Genomic DNA, 14,189 nt, shown 5'->3' on the forward strand with positions numbered 1-14,189 from the left:
CCTTCCCACTCTAGGATTCTAGGAGTCTAGTTCAGCAGTGGAAGGGGCTGCCTAAGGAGGTGGGGAGCTCCCCCTCACTGGCCGTCTTCAAGCAGCGGCTGGACAGATCCTTCTCCTGGATGCTTGAGGCTGATCCTGCACTGAGCAGGGGGTGGGACTAGATGGCCTGCATGGCCCCTTCCCACTCTAGGATTCAATGAGTCTAGTTCAGTAGTGGAAGGGGCTGCCTAAGGAGGTGGGGAGCTCCCCCTCACTGGCCATCTTCAAGCAGGAACTGGGCAGATCCTTCTCCTGGATGCTGGAGGCTGATCCTGCACTGAGCAGGGGGTGGACTAGATGGCCTCTGTGATCCTCTGATTCTGTGATCTCACAGGCCGTCGACAGCTGCCCCAGGGAGACCACGTTCTCTCTTTGCACACGGTCAGGAATTCACTCTGGCCCTAGACGCCTGATGTCTGCAGCGGATTGGAGGGACTTGCCGGGTTAGGATGGAGCCCTTGTGGCAGCTGATGAAGACAGCCGTGGGGGGGGGGGGGAGGCTGCCTTCCCTCCCTTTGCTTCCAAGAAAAATCCTGGGAGAGGCCACCGCTACCATCCTTGACAGCGAGTATCAGAGCGAAGCCCAAATTAAGCGGGTCAATCAAAGGCAGTTGTTTCCATCGGGTGTGATCTTGCTGGGTTGCCGGTTCCCCTCCGACCTGCCTCCCGGCCTCTCCCTTCATCCTCTCACTTACGAGTCGGACTGGCCCCTCCCGTGGCGCAGAAGGAGCCTGATGAAAGGACTCCACAAATCAGGACAGAAGGGGATACCCCAAATAGGCTCAGTTCTCCTTCGCTGCAAATTGGCCTCTTCCGCCAATGGCCACCTGCTCGAGAGCTTGTGGCAGGCTCGGCCTGGCGGGCTGCCAGCGTCTTTGGGTCTCCGAAATGGGCCATTATTCAGACAAGCCTTGCAGAGAAATGTTCTTCTCCGGAGCCCCGTTCCAGCTCACCTGAGGAGCTAACGAGGCACAAAATTCGTTAGGTCCTCTGTAACACGGAGTGTGGTCCAGGCCGTCAATCCAATTTGTGAAATGGCCTGGGGGCTGTGGGGAGTGGAGCTCTGCTGGGAAGGTGCTGCCCTGTCGACCGACAAGAGCAGAAGGCCAGGCTCTGAGCATTTACCTGGGGCTGGGCCATCTTAGGCTAGGGTCCGGTTGTCCACTTCCAGGGGATGGATGAAGATCTCCTGGGATTATGACTGATCTCCGGGTGACAGAGGCCAGTTCACCTGGAGCAAATGGGCCTTGTTTAAACTTTCCCAAGGAGCTCCATTGTTACCAAAGGAGGAGAGGGGGCATTGAAGGACTTGTGCAGAGTTGGTGCAATTACTCCAAAATACACCCCAGGTGTGAGAGCCTCTTGTGGCGCAGAGTGGTAAGGCAGCCGTCTGAAAGCTTTGCCCATAAGGCTGGGAGTTCAATTCCAGCAGCCGGCTCAAGGTTGACTCAGCCTTCCATCCTTCCGAGGTCGGTAAAATGAGTACCCAGCTTGCTGGGGGGTAAATGGTAATGACTGGGGAAGGCACTGGCAAACCACCCCGTATTGAGTCTGCCATGAAAACGCTAGAGGGCGTCACCCCAAGGGTCAGACATGACTCGGTGCTTGCACAGGGGATACCTTTACCTTTACCTTTACACCCCAGGTACTGCAGGGGGACATCTGGATGGCACCTGGGTTATGGCCACAGAGTGTTGGACTGGGTGGGCCACTGGCCTGACCCAGCAGGGCTTCTGCCATGTTCTGATGATGGGGCAGGGATGCTCTGCATTCCTGGTCCTTGGGGGGGGCAACAGTGGGAGGGCTTCTGGAGTTCTGACCCCACTGGAGGACCTCCTGCTGGCCCCCGTGTGGACAGGATGGACCACTGGTCTGATCCAACATGGCTTCTTATGTCTGGGGCAGTGATGTGCTGTATTCTTTGTGCTTAGGGGGCAACACTGTGAGGGATGGGGTAGGGCGATGACAAGTTTCTGAAACTATTATTCAGCTACTAATTTTTTTATCAGAAACTGATTATGGATTTGGTTCAGTAGGCCTCTACTTGCCTGCTTCTCGAGTAGACAGTTACAATTAGCCGTCTCTTTTGGAATACATTTTTCTATGTCAGCCGCAGGAAGCATACAGATAACAAGGTTTATGCTGAGACTGGGGTCAAATCGACCTAACTAAGCGTCAAGGACGGCAGGGAGAGAGGGGGAATGGAGGGGCCACCACAACTGTAAACTTGGAGGCTGGAGGGGTGCCGTGCAGGCGGAAGACCCGAAGATCTGTTGGCAGCACCTGTGGGCTGGCTTGATGGCTGCAGGGGGGTCCCTAGAAATGGAATGAGGGGTGGGGAACCCAGGTCATCGGCCCAGGTCACCCTCCCAGCCTCTAAGAAGAAGGTATTTAACACTAGGGGATTCTGTTGTTCTTTGCGCAGGTGTTTGTGGACATGTTCTCCCTGTGTCTGTTTTTTGTTTTCCTGCACCTATTATAAAAAACTCATTAAAAGATTTTCCTGTTTAGCGTGGTTTGGGGCATATTCACGTTAGGCAGATAACTCTGGAAAGACCCGGCCAGGCCGTGGGCCCTCAGAATGGCGTCTGGCATTCTGGCCTCACTGGTGGTCCTCCTGAGGGTACCTGCGCTTGGGCTACTGTGTGGTACAGATTAGAACTTGGATGGGAGACCCAGGCTGCTTTGCAGAAGGAAGCAATAGCAAGTGACCTCTGGTGGTCTCTAGCTTGGAGACTCCCTTGGGCTTGCCATAGGTTGGTTACAATTTGACATCCCTTCCCACCACTGATAGCCCGGCTGTCCTGGAATCCCGCATGGGCTGCAGGAGTGACTGCATGAGGCGATGGCTCTTTCATGTGCTGCATTCCCTGCATGGCTCACCCCCCACCCCCACCCCCACCGACCTGGCTGAAACAAATCTGCTCTTGCTACTCAGCTGGGCGAACTGGTTCTATTTATACGCATCTCTGTCCTGCCGTTGCCTAGAAAAAGAGGCTCTCAGTGACTGTGAAGTGAAGGTTCCTACATCAGGAAAAGAAAAGTACACAGTCCAAGTCCCCAGAGGCAGACCGGGACTGCAGCCGGTGTGTTTTTAGAAGCATCTCTAAGGCCCAGAGGGCTGGAAAGGAGCCTGCTGGGGGGTCCTCGCCCCCCCCCCAATAAGCAAAAGCCGAACATCTCAGGGATCCAGATCTTTCTGCCTCATTTGCTCCTCAGCCTGGAGCCTAAGGGACCATTAACACATCACTGTGGCAGAATCACTGGAAAAGAGATTTTCTTTTAATATTTATTTTAAAAAATCACATTAATGTCATCTAGTGACAAAGCGGCCGCCGGCAGTCTAGATTTTATCTGTGAGTTGGCTCTTGGTCGGAATAGTCCCAAAATAGTTTGACATCAGTGCCAGGAGAAGAGCACGCGTGCACGCGCATGCACACCCACGCACCCCCCTGCCCAAGGGGCCTGTGCAGATCAGATCTGAAAACCTGAAATCTGTGCAAAACCATGCAGCGAAGGAGGCCGGTATGATTTCAGAGGTTGGTCCAGTTTTGTCTACTTCTGATGCTCTGGATGGAGATGGATAAGGTCAGGGGTGGTCAAACTGTGGCCCTCCAGATGTCCATGGACTACAATTCCCATGAGCCCCTTCCAGCATTCACTGGCAGGGGCTCATGGGAACTGTAGTCCATGGACATCTGGAGGGCCACAGTTTGACCACCCCTGGATAAGGTGCTATGGAGACGTTTGAAGTTCCAGCCGCTCCCCTCCTCTATGAGGTTTCACCCATAGGGTTGCCACCCTCCAGGGGGTGGCTGGAGATCTCATGCTATGATAACTGATCTCCAGGTGCCAGAGATCAATTTCCCTGGAGAAAATGGCTGTTTTGGAAGGAAGACTCTACCCCAGTGAAGTCCCTCCCTTCCCCAAGCCCCGCCCACTCAGGGTACACCCCCCCAAATCTCCAGCTGTTTCCAAATCCCGAGAAGGCAACCCTGCATTCATTCATCCCTCTGCCCCCCCCATTGAAACCCCAAATTCCAGATTCTCAAGTGTTCATAGCCCCGTCAGCTACCTGTGGAGCTTGGGGAGGGGAGGGTTGACTCAGGCAACTGTTCCGTATCTGCCCCAAGTCCTTCAGGTAAAAGGTGTGAATCCTTCCATAAAACTTTCTGATGTGAGTTCTTGATGCCATTGGCTAGGACAGAATGAGAAGTTAGCAGGACTGAAGAATCCTGATTTTTAAAAGCCTGCAAGGAGGGTGTGTGCTCAAATCATGTTGAAGTAGAGAAAACACATACACAATATTTTTCTGGCTATGGTCTGCCTGGAGTCCCTTTTGGAAGAGGAACTTCCTAATAGTTTCATATTATCTCCTGCAGCATCCAGATTGGCTCAACAAGAAACTTCCTGTTTGTTTGAGCACACTTCCCCTCTGCTTGCCTCCAGAACAGTTGTTGAACAGTGAACAGCTAGATAGACGGTTAGGTCTTTTGTTCTATACACTCTTCATAAATAAAAAACTATTTTATTCTTTCAGCAGTCTAGTGCTCTGACCTCTCTCCATGGTCACACTCTGGCAACAGAGCAGCTCTTTCTCCTCCTCCTCTTCATCTCCAGGTTGTTTTCTTCATTGCTGTTCCAGAAGATGTTCTAGAGCAGAAGATCGGTAAGAAAGATCTGGATCTGGAGTGGTCTCTACCACCTCAGTTTCCACAATTCCCTGCTTAGTCAACACAAAGAGCCCCAAGCAAAACATCCCAGCATCCTTTGTGTGGATCATTGAGGAGTCCCAAGAGGACAGACCCTCCCATCCCGCAGGCTCATTTACCTGCATCACTTGCTGTCCAAGTCCTCAACAAATAGGACCGCTACTCGATAGAGAAGTACAATCAAACACAAGAGGTTGCTGCTGCCCTGAGGAATGCGCAGTCTATTTGGATACACAATTTCCAGTCTGAGCAAATTTGCAGCTATTGTTAGAAGTAGCCGTTTGCCACCAAAGTCAGAAGCTTGCCAAATTATCAAAAGGTGAGCAAATCAGCTTAACTTTTGAAAATGCTTTTATCTTGTTTCCAGAAATATTCTCTTGCCATCCAAGCTTTCTTCCTGTTAGCAGATGTCCAAAGTACATGCTTTGAAAATGTGCCGCCCGTTTATTGCCTTGAGTCCTTCAGCCTGTGAAAGAAGACAAGGGAGCGTCTCTTCCCAGGGAGGGGGGCGATGTCTCCTCCTCAAAATGGCGCCCTTCGCTTTGCTTTCCAGCCTGACTTTAAAATCATTACAGATGGAAATTAAATCCCGGCATTGTGCATTTTAATTGCCCACAAAATGAGCTGCGTGGTTAATGAATGTTGTTGTTTTGCAGAAAACGCAAAACCTCCAACACGTGTAAGATCTCCGGGTTGACGCCTCTCCCTCCGTCTGGCAGAAATCATTCCCAAAACGGGAACAAAGCCAAGAGGCTTTGGAGTCTGCCCAGGAAAAAAGGACATTTGTTCCACGCCCTGTGTGTACGCACCACTCCAGAACTTTGTAGATGCGGAGCGCCTGAGGGGGTGAGGGCCTGTGGGGTTTGTCCAAGTCTCCGGGGAACTGCTGCCGGTTTGAGTAGACAATATTCACCTTGATGAACCAACGTTCGGATTCCGCATTCAGCTTCACCTAGGAATGATTCTTTGGGTGGAGGGGCTCAGTGGTGGGGCCTCTGTTTGGCGTGCAGAAAGTCCCCAGTTCAATCCCGGGCAGCACCCCCAGTTAAAGGGACAAGGTGATGGGAAAGACCTTTGCCCGAGACCTTGGAGAGCTGCTGCCAGTCTGGCAGACAATGGTGACCTTGATTCCGTATAAGGCAGCTTCATGGGTGCATCGATCCAAGTTCTTCTGCAACGGGCTAAGCTAACGAGAGATTGAGGGCTGGAAGGGAGCGAGTCTGGCCCTTGCGAGGGAGCCCCGGCCGGCCCCTCACGTTCCCTCTCCTGGCTGCCAGCTTCAGGTGCTCCTGGTGCCAGGCAGGAAGGGACCGGCTGCCCTGAAGAGCAGCAGTGGGCCAGCCATGCGCTGTTGAAGGCTCGTTGCACCTAATGTGCTGCAACTGTCTTCCAATTAAAAACTGCTTCTGCCACTCTTTGGGACGCGAGTTGTCGCCATTTTAGTGGAGGAACATGAACTGGCAAAGCCCCTTCTGTTCACAAAGGATCCAGAACATGCATGCGCCTCTGCAGTGCGTCTGCGGGAAGAGCTGCTGCAGTCTGGAGCTGGGGCCGGCTTCCTTGGGGCAGAGCAGCTGGCAGGAAGCAGGGAGTGATTGGCATCTTGGCGGGTACCTTTCCTCCCTCTTGCTGGGGCTGTGTATTAACTTGTCACTGTAGATGCATCTTGGCGTTCTGGTGGCACAGGTTTCTTGGACGGAGTGTCCGGTGGTTGCCGGGCGACTGTCAAGTGCTTTACTCTCTGCTGGGACTCGCGGAATGGAGCCGTCGCCAAAGAAAAATGTGCCTGAAATGTGATCCTCAGCAGATATGACGTGGGAACCAGTTGCTGTGAACTGTAGCTCAGGGGTCCCCAATCTTTTGGAGCCTGTGGGTGCCCTTGGGGTTCTGCTACAGTGAAGTAGGAATCACCATGAAATGGCTGCCACAAAATGGCAGCCGTGGGAGGCGGAGCCAGCTACAAAATGGTTGCTAGTGCTTACCTTCAGTTATGCAGTGAAGATTTTGTGCTGTGGTGGCAGCAGCAGAAACTTTTTTAAAAATCTTCAGAGCCAATCACATCTCCAAAAGGGAGCGAAAGCTCTGCCAGGCGAAAGCCCTCTCCTAACCATAACTGGACAATTTAATGGACCAATCCGGGGCTTCCGTTAAGGACCAACTGAGAGTCTTGGCAGGAGCCTCAAAACCCTGTCCCCTGGTTTTACTTGCTGCTTAGTGTTCTTGTGGCTTAGTACAAAGCTGGTCGTTTGGAGCTGAAGGGTCTGTGCCTTAACTGAACCCACACATTTAATAGGTTTCCTCTGCTCAGAAGCTGTTGTGCAAACTCACGGGAAATGGCCTACAGCTCTCCTCCCCTGCAGCAGCTGCACAAACTTCATTGTGTTTTGTTGAAGGCCCAAAGCAAGAAGAGAGGCTCTGATTGGCCCCTCTAAGCAACTCTGAAAGCACGGCGTTCTTCCCCTAATCTAGTCTATATATCCCATGGACCATAATGCACCTCTTCAGGATGCACAAGTGACCGTTTTCTAGCAACGCTGTGCAGGGCCTGTGGCCAGAGCTCCGATGGGCAGAAGGCCTTGACAGGGGTTCGGGCCAGGGGTTTGGCCAAGAAGGCTTTTGAACCTGTGCCAGTTCTGCAAGCTGACAGATTCCACCTGCGGAGAGAGGATGAGCTTCTCTGTGGAGAACAAGTGTTTTGTTTGCGCGGCATCTCCTGGGAATGTTGTTCTTTGAGACATGTGTTTCTATTAAACGTGCCTTGTCGGCTCTGCGTGATGCATTTTGGTCGCTCCAAGTCAAACCCCATCAGTTTCATTGACAGACTGGCAGAGTGCCATCCATCTTGGGAAATGAGAACAATTTGATCAACTTCTCTGCTTGTGCGTCTCTCGCCCCAGGCTTCTGCCATCCTACTGTTGTGGCTGCTGATACACCGAGGGGGATTTCAGATTTCCCTCTGGAAAATGCTCCGAAGTGCCCTTGAGCCACGTGTGGTAAACGGCCCTTTTTGGGTGGCAGGAAACCTGTAGCAGCTGCTGCCTCCAAAGTCCTTTCCGAAAAGCCCTCCCCTCCCCTCCCCTCCCCTCCCCTCCCCTTAGTGCACAAAAGGAAATCTGCCTGCCTTTTAGCACCTCCAGCCCCTGCTGACTGCCAGGCTGCGGCAGATGGACTCTCTTCTGAGTCACTCGATGACTGAGTTTCATTGTGGCCTTTGCCAGAGAGCTCTGACGTCTGGCTTTTCATTTTGCAGAAAACAGGCGTTTCCCCAGACAGAATTTATAAAATGAGAGAGTCAAATGGGTCGCCCTGTTGGTCTGAAGGTGCTACTGGACTCTGATTTTATTACAAAATGAGAGGTGCTGGACACTGTGGCTTTCCTGAAGATCTCTCCACGTTCCACCCATAATTTCCGATGGGAAGGCCCTCTGCACGTGTTCAAGAGCACTTCCTAGCATGAATCAAAATAGAAGAAAAAGAAGAGCTGGTTCTTATATGCCGCTTTTCTCTACCCAAAGTAGGCTCAAAGCGGCTTCCAATCATCTTCCCTTTCATCTCCCCACAACAGGCACCCTGGGAGGTGGGTGAGGCCAGGGAGAGAACTTGAGGTCTTGGACAAGCAAGATAAGTGTTTTAAGTGACTTGAAACCCAGAATAGGGAGGCAGAATGACCTTTCCTGGTCAAAGCTCTTCTGGTTGCCCTCAGAATTTCCCAGATGCTTGACCTGAGGAAGAAACTCCAATTCCCCCTCAAATTTCATTTTAGGAAGAGTCTAAGTACTAGCTCATGATGATGCATAGAACCTCCTTGAAAAATGTTGGGTCCAATCAGAACTCTTGTCATAGAATCATAGAATGATAGGGACCTCATGGGTCATCTAGTCCAACCCCCTGCACTATGCAGTTTGCCATAATATATCTCAGATGGTTCTTCTTTGGAGAAGTTTGCTTTGTATTTCCAAGTTTGCTTTGTATTTCCCTGTAGGGGACAGACCCAGCTCTGAATGTAAAATCCTTTAATAACTTGAAAATTCATCCACAGACATTTGTCCTTCAATTTCCTTCTTCTTGGTCTCAGCTTGTCCACTGGTCACTACTGACCTCATCTATTAATTTACTCAAAACATTTCTATATCCACATTTATCCTGGGCACACATTCAGACACACACATTTCTATGGATTCTGTGAAAGCTGGTTCCCTGAAAAGCACAAGAATTGAGATGAGGGGACAGTTGTGAGACCCCTTAGAGTGGCAACCTCCCCCTTCACCAGGGCGAAGAATTATTCGGGGAGTTGAGCATAATGTATTTTGAGAAAGAGAATCCTTTGCCATACGTTCATTCCCCTGTCCCAATAATCTAATTACACTGTTTAATTAGAATGTAATTAAAGGCCCTGTTTCTCTAAATAAATCCACTGGCTGCAATTGCACTATTAGGAAATGAAATTGCAAAACTATGATTAAATTGAAGCCGATGGAAGCTTCCTCCCTCCGCCCCCTCTTTTGGTCAAATGTGCCAAGATAGACGTAGGCAGAGGAAACTTGGAGCCCGTCTTTCTCTTTTGCTGGATCAAGGAAACAAATAGTTTCCTTGTTTTATTGCAGGTGCTGTGAACACCCTTGGCTACTGGCTGAAATGCTGTGATTTCATGACCTAGCTGAGAGGGAAGAGCCAATCATGGAACACTCAGAAATGGTCCAGCAGGTCTGAAGGTGGAAGAAGGATAGAAGATTTGGGAATGGCTGAGCTTAGAAGCAGTGTTGGCAGAGTTCACATATGCAAAGGGGCACAGCACTGGCGGCTTAAAGGGTAAAAAGCTTTATTCAGAAGAGAAACAACTAGGTAGAGAGAGAGAGGAGAGAAAGAGAGTCCTAACAGTCTGACCGAATAACTCTTCTTCATCTGAAGGCAAACTGGGAGGAAGTGTGTTCAAGGGAGCAGGAAGTCTTCAGCTGAGCCAATCAAGATCCAGGAGGAGATTATTTGAAAAATGCCAGGAAGTTCCTACCTGCTCATCTCCTGCGGGGTATTCTTCATATACTTTTGGATCGCACACACTACAGATCTTGCGTATTCCAGCAGAAGGTCCAGAAGCCAAACCAACTTCAAAATAGCAAGGATCAGGAGGCCCGTGTAGCATCTGTTCTATTTACTGTCTAGAAGGCAGGTGGGCCAGGAGGATCCCGGATCCCTCGTGTAACCAGTGTTGTTTTTGTGGACTGATGCTTTTGGCTACGACATTGCAGTCTTGGGAAGTGTGACTACGTCTGCAGGAGATTGACCTTCCTGCCCGGCCAGTGGGTGATGGATGGATTCAATTGGGTTAGATGCATTTATCACATTGGGTTATTAAGCTGCCACATTGAGTCATCCATCACCAGGAACGTGAGAAGGAAACAGGACAGAGGGGTCCTGCTGGCAGGGGTCCGGAGTTCATGGAATCACTTTCCCCATTACTCTTGTGTGGCCTTTAGTTTGGTTTCAATTCTTGGGCTTGGTATCAAACATGGAAGGAGAAGGAGAAGGAGAAGGGGAAGGGGAAGGGGAAGGGGAAGGGGAAGGGGAAGGGGAAGGGGAAGGGGAAGGAGAAGGGGAACTGAATCTCCAGACTGAGACTGTCCTTCAAAAATCGGAGTGCCAGCAAGTAGGGGGCAGGTGGGGAAAAGAGCCAAGCCCACGTGGTATATTAGCAAACTGTACCCTGGCCCATCCATGCACTCACTTGATAGACAGCCTGCCTTGAGAGACGGCAGGGTCCAGGAGTGTCTTGCCAACTGTAGATTGGGATATTCCTGGACATTTGGGAGTGGAGCCTGGGGAAGGCAGATTATAATACTATAGTATCCACCCTACAACCCCCCCTCCCAACTAATCTCTGAAGTCTACAGTCGTCAACCTTCAGGTAGTAGCTGGAGATCTCTTGGGATTCCAACTGGGCTCCAGGAAACAGCTCAGTTCATCTGGAAGAAGGGGCCTCTTTGAAAGGAGGACTCCAGGACATCATACCCTCACCAAAGCCCCTTCTCCTCCCCAACGTTGCCCTCCTCAGGCTCCATTCCTCCCCCCGCCCCCCAATCTTCATGCATTTCCCTAACTGGAGGTGGCAACCCCATTGAAGTTTGGAGATCAGTTGTAATTCCGGTGGATCTTCAGGTCCCGCCTTGAGGTTGGCAATCCTATAATGAGGCCTTTTTTTGTAATTAGGGGTTTTATTGTGTATTGTTCTATAGGATTATTTCATAATGTATTTTATGGTTTGAAATTGTAAGCGGCCATGAGCCGGCCTTGGCTGAGGTCACAAGCTGTAGGCTCAAAGTGCTTTTGGAAAGATGAAGGGGAAATGTTTTGAAAAAGGCGGCACACAGAAGACCAGGGAGGCGACAAGGCATCATCCAGGGGGGACAGCTATGTCGATCCCTTCTGTGACCACGAGTCTCCTTCTTACAGGTAATGACGCATCGTGCTGACAACTCTGGCTGAACTGGCATCTGAGGAATTTAATATTTTGAGATAACCGGGGCATAATTAGAACGGAAATATCCCTCCTTATCCCGGCAGAATGAGTCAGTGGCAAGATAGTCCCACGACTATCTGGGATTTATCAATTAGGTCACTTAATGTCAAGGAATCACTAACAATGTCTGAACTGTTATTGATCAAGAAGACTCTGAAGGCGGGTACAGGGCACAGATCTACACGGCTAATATTTGAAGGGAAGCTGGAAATAAATCATACAGTTAGAGAGGAAAATTTGGTGTCAGTATGTTTTAAATCATGCTAATCATCTCCTTCATAGCACCAGGCAAAGAAGAATGATTTGGAGAAATTTCCTATTGGTGGTCGTTCACCTCTGTGAGGCTGAATAACTTTGGTTAGGACTGTATGCAGGGCTGTTGTGAGGATAAAACTGAGGAGAGGAGAACGTTAGAAGGCACTCTGAATTCCCCCAACTGGGGAAACAGGCAAGGTACAAGTAAATTAAATGCATAAAACAAAATTGCTCCTGGTTATGCTTCAAGCTATAGTGGTTTGGATAAATGCTATGAAATTATTCAGGGGACTTCACGGATCCAGAATGCCACGGACACCCTGGCTTTATGGCTGCCATGGGTGGGAACAGTGGTGACGGTACAGAACTGGCTTTAACTCAACTAGACATGGTGGCCAGGTGGGAAATTACAAGGTAAATGGAAACCGGGAAGCTTGAAGCTGGGTTTGGATTTAATGAAAGCAAACTGGTTTGGGCTGGCACTGAGAGAAGAGGGGGTCATAATCTGGAATTTTCACTTCTGAAAGTAATTTTGCGTCAGCAAAACTTTGTGTCCCTCAGAGAACAAGAATCTGTCCAGGAGCCAAAAGACCTCAGGGACAGAGATTCTGTGCTAAGATTTCCATAGCGCTTCTGGGGATGGCTAGAGCTACATTTGTCACTTCCAGGAATTGTCTAGGAATTGTCAGGAACTCCATGGCCAGAACCTCCATTAAGTAGATGAAGCCTCATTATACTTTACAATATTTCATCTTCCACTCATGATCTGCTGCCATTGCTGGGAGTTTCCCCACCATACGTGGGCAAATGGGAACCCGGCCCTCAGCGCAGAAGGATCAGGATCACAAGTTAACAATGAACAATCAAGTCACCGTCTCCACACTTTGAGCCGTCCGGGTTGGCCGCTGCCGGGAGCCTCATCTGAAGCACCATCTGGCCACCCTGGAAATTGCTTCACGGCACATTCCCAGCCAACGGCTTGGGATCTGTGCCCGTAGCAGAGCAGCTGCTGCAGAAGACCATCTCTGGTGCCAGAATGGGAAACCAACCCTTGTGCCGTGAAATGGGAGAGAACGGTGAGATTCCCACCCACCCGCCCACCCTTTCGAGGCAGACGAGCCCTTGGAAGAGGCCTTCATTCAACTGGGATCGGTTGGCTGCGAAATTAAAAGCAACAAAGGCAGGGAGGAGCTTTGCAGAGGCTTCTAGTCTAGTCTATTCACTCTGTGCTTGCACTCGAAAGCTCACGCCTTGAATAAATCTTTGTTGGTCTTAAAGATGCTCCTGGCCTCTGATTTACTTCAGACCAACACGGCTGCCCACTTGAATCTATTCCATATGGATTATCCTTGGGGCGTGGCTTTGTCTTTTCACTCAAAGGTTCAAAATATTTCCGTTCACCTGGACATTACATTAAGGGGTTGGTTGTTCTTGTGAACACACAATCATCTGTGGCATGAGGCATGATTCTGTAGCAACACGGAAGTGTGTTTTTAAAAAATTAATTTTGGGACTCAGGGGAGGGAGGAAGTTTGAGTCCCCAAAACCACCACTGTGAGGAGATTGACGGCTTGTTTTGATTGACAATCTGAGGAACAGGGAGGGGGGAGCTGCAGGTTGTCCACGCAGATATACAGCCATGTTCTGCAAAGGAAGTGGAAAGAGCCCTTTAAATACAGCTGCAATAAATAAATAGGCGATTGGCCTATTGGCTGGGGGTTCATTGAATTTTGGGGAGCGCTCCATCCTCCACCTCAGCCCTGCCCACCTGAATGACCATAGCCACGCCTTCTGCAGCCACAGCAGGATCCAACGGAGGAAAAGTGGCTCTCGAGCCACTGCAGGTGGGCACGTGAAGGAAGATTCATCAGGCAGGTGGTAAAAGAAGATAGCTTATCTGGCTAATAAAGCAGAAGCCCAGCAAGTAATGTTTACTAACCTACATGGCATCAAATTTGCCTTTCCAGCCATCTGTATCTCCCACGTCTGCATGGGCCCAAGCGAGGGAGGGATGTGAGCAGCATGCAGATGCTGGGAAACCGAACCTCAAGTGAAACCTTAAGGGAAGGCGGGGGGGGGGGAAAGAGATAATGGACATTAAAACGAGTTGGGAATTGTAGTCAAGACCCATCTGCCTCTTTAACTGCGAGCCGCAGAGTTCATTTGTTAAAACGGGCACAGCTGCCTAGACACAAGAAGCAATTCACCCGTCCCAGGGGATGTTTCATTAAGAGACAAAGGAAAGCATATTCAGCAGTAAGCCTGCAGATCTCTCCACCGTGCAGCTGGCCTTGATTGCTTCGCCTCTGCTCCTGGGAAGAGGGTGCATCTTGAGGAGGCTCTGGTGAGAGTCCACTTGGTTGGCTTGGCGTGAATCATGTGACGTGCACCTGGGTGCAAGGTCACCCCACCCGCTATCCATGGGGATGGAGGAGCCGGCCTTTTCCGTGGGAGAAAGGGAGTCTTGCCTTCTTCAGTTGGGGCACGCTTAGGTCTGTCACGGGTGGGGACTCTTGGGGGTATATTGATCAATGTATTGTTTATCAAATCCGTTTCAGCAAGGATAATCACGAGCTTCTTGTTGCTACTTCAATCAGTGGCTCTTCCTATTGTGCCAAGTGATCATTGGAGAAGTTGACAAAGATCTGCCATACGATAGGAGGTCCGGT

The sequence above is a fragment of the Paroedura picta genome, chromosome 12 (assembly GCF_049243985.1).
Source record: "Paroedura picta isolate Pp20150507F chromosome 12, Ppicta_v3.0, whole genome shotgun sequence".
Lineage (NCBI taxonomy): Eukaryota > Metazoa > Chordata > Lepidosauria > Squamata > Gekkonidae > Paroedura > Paroedura picta.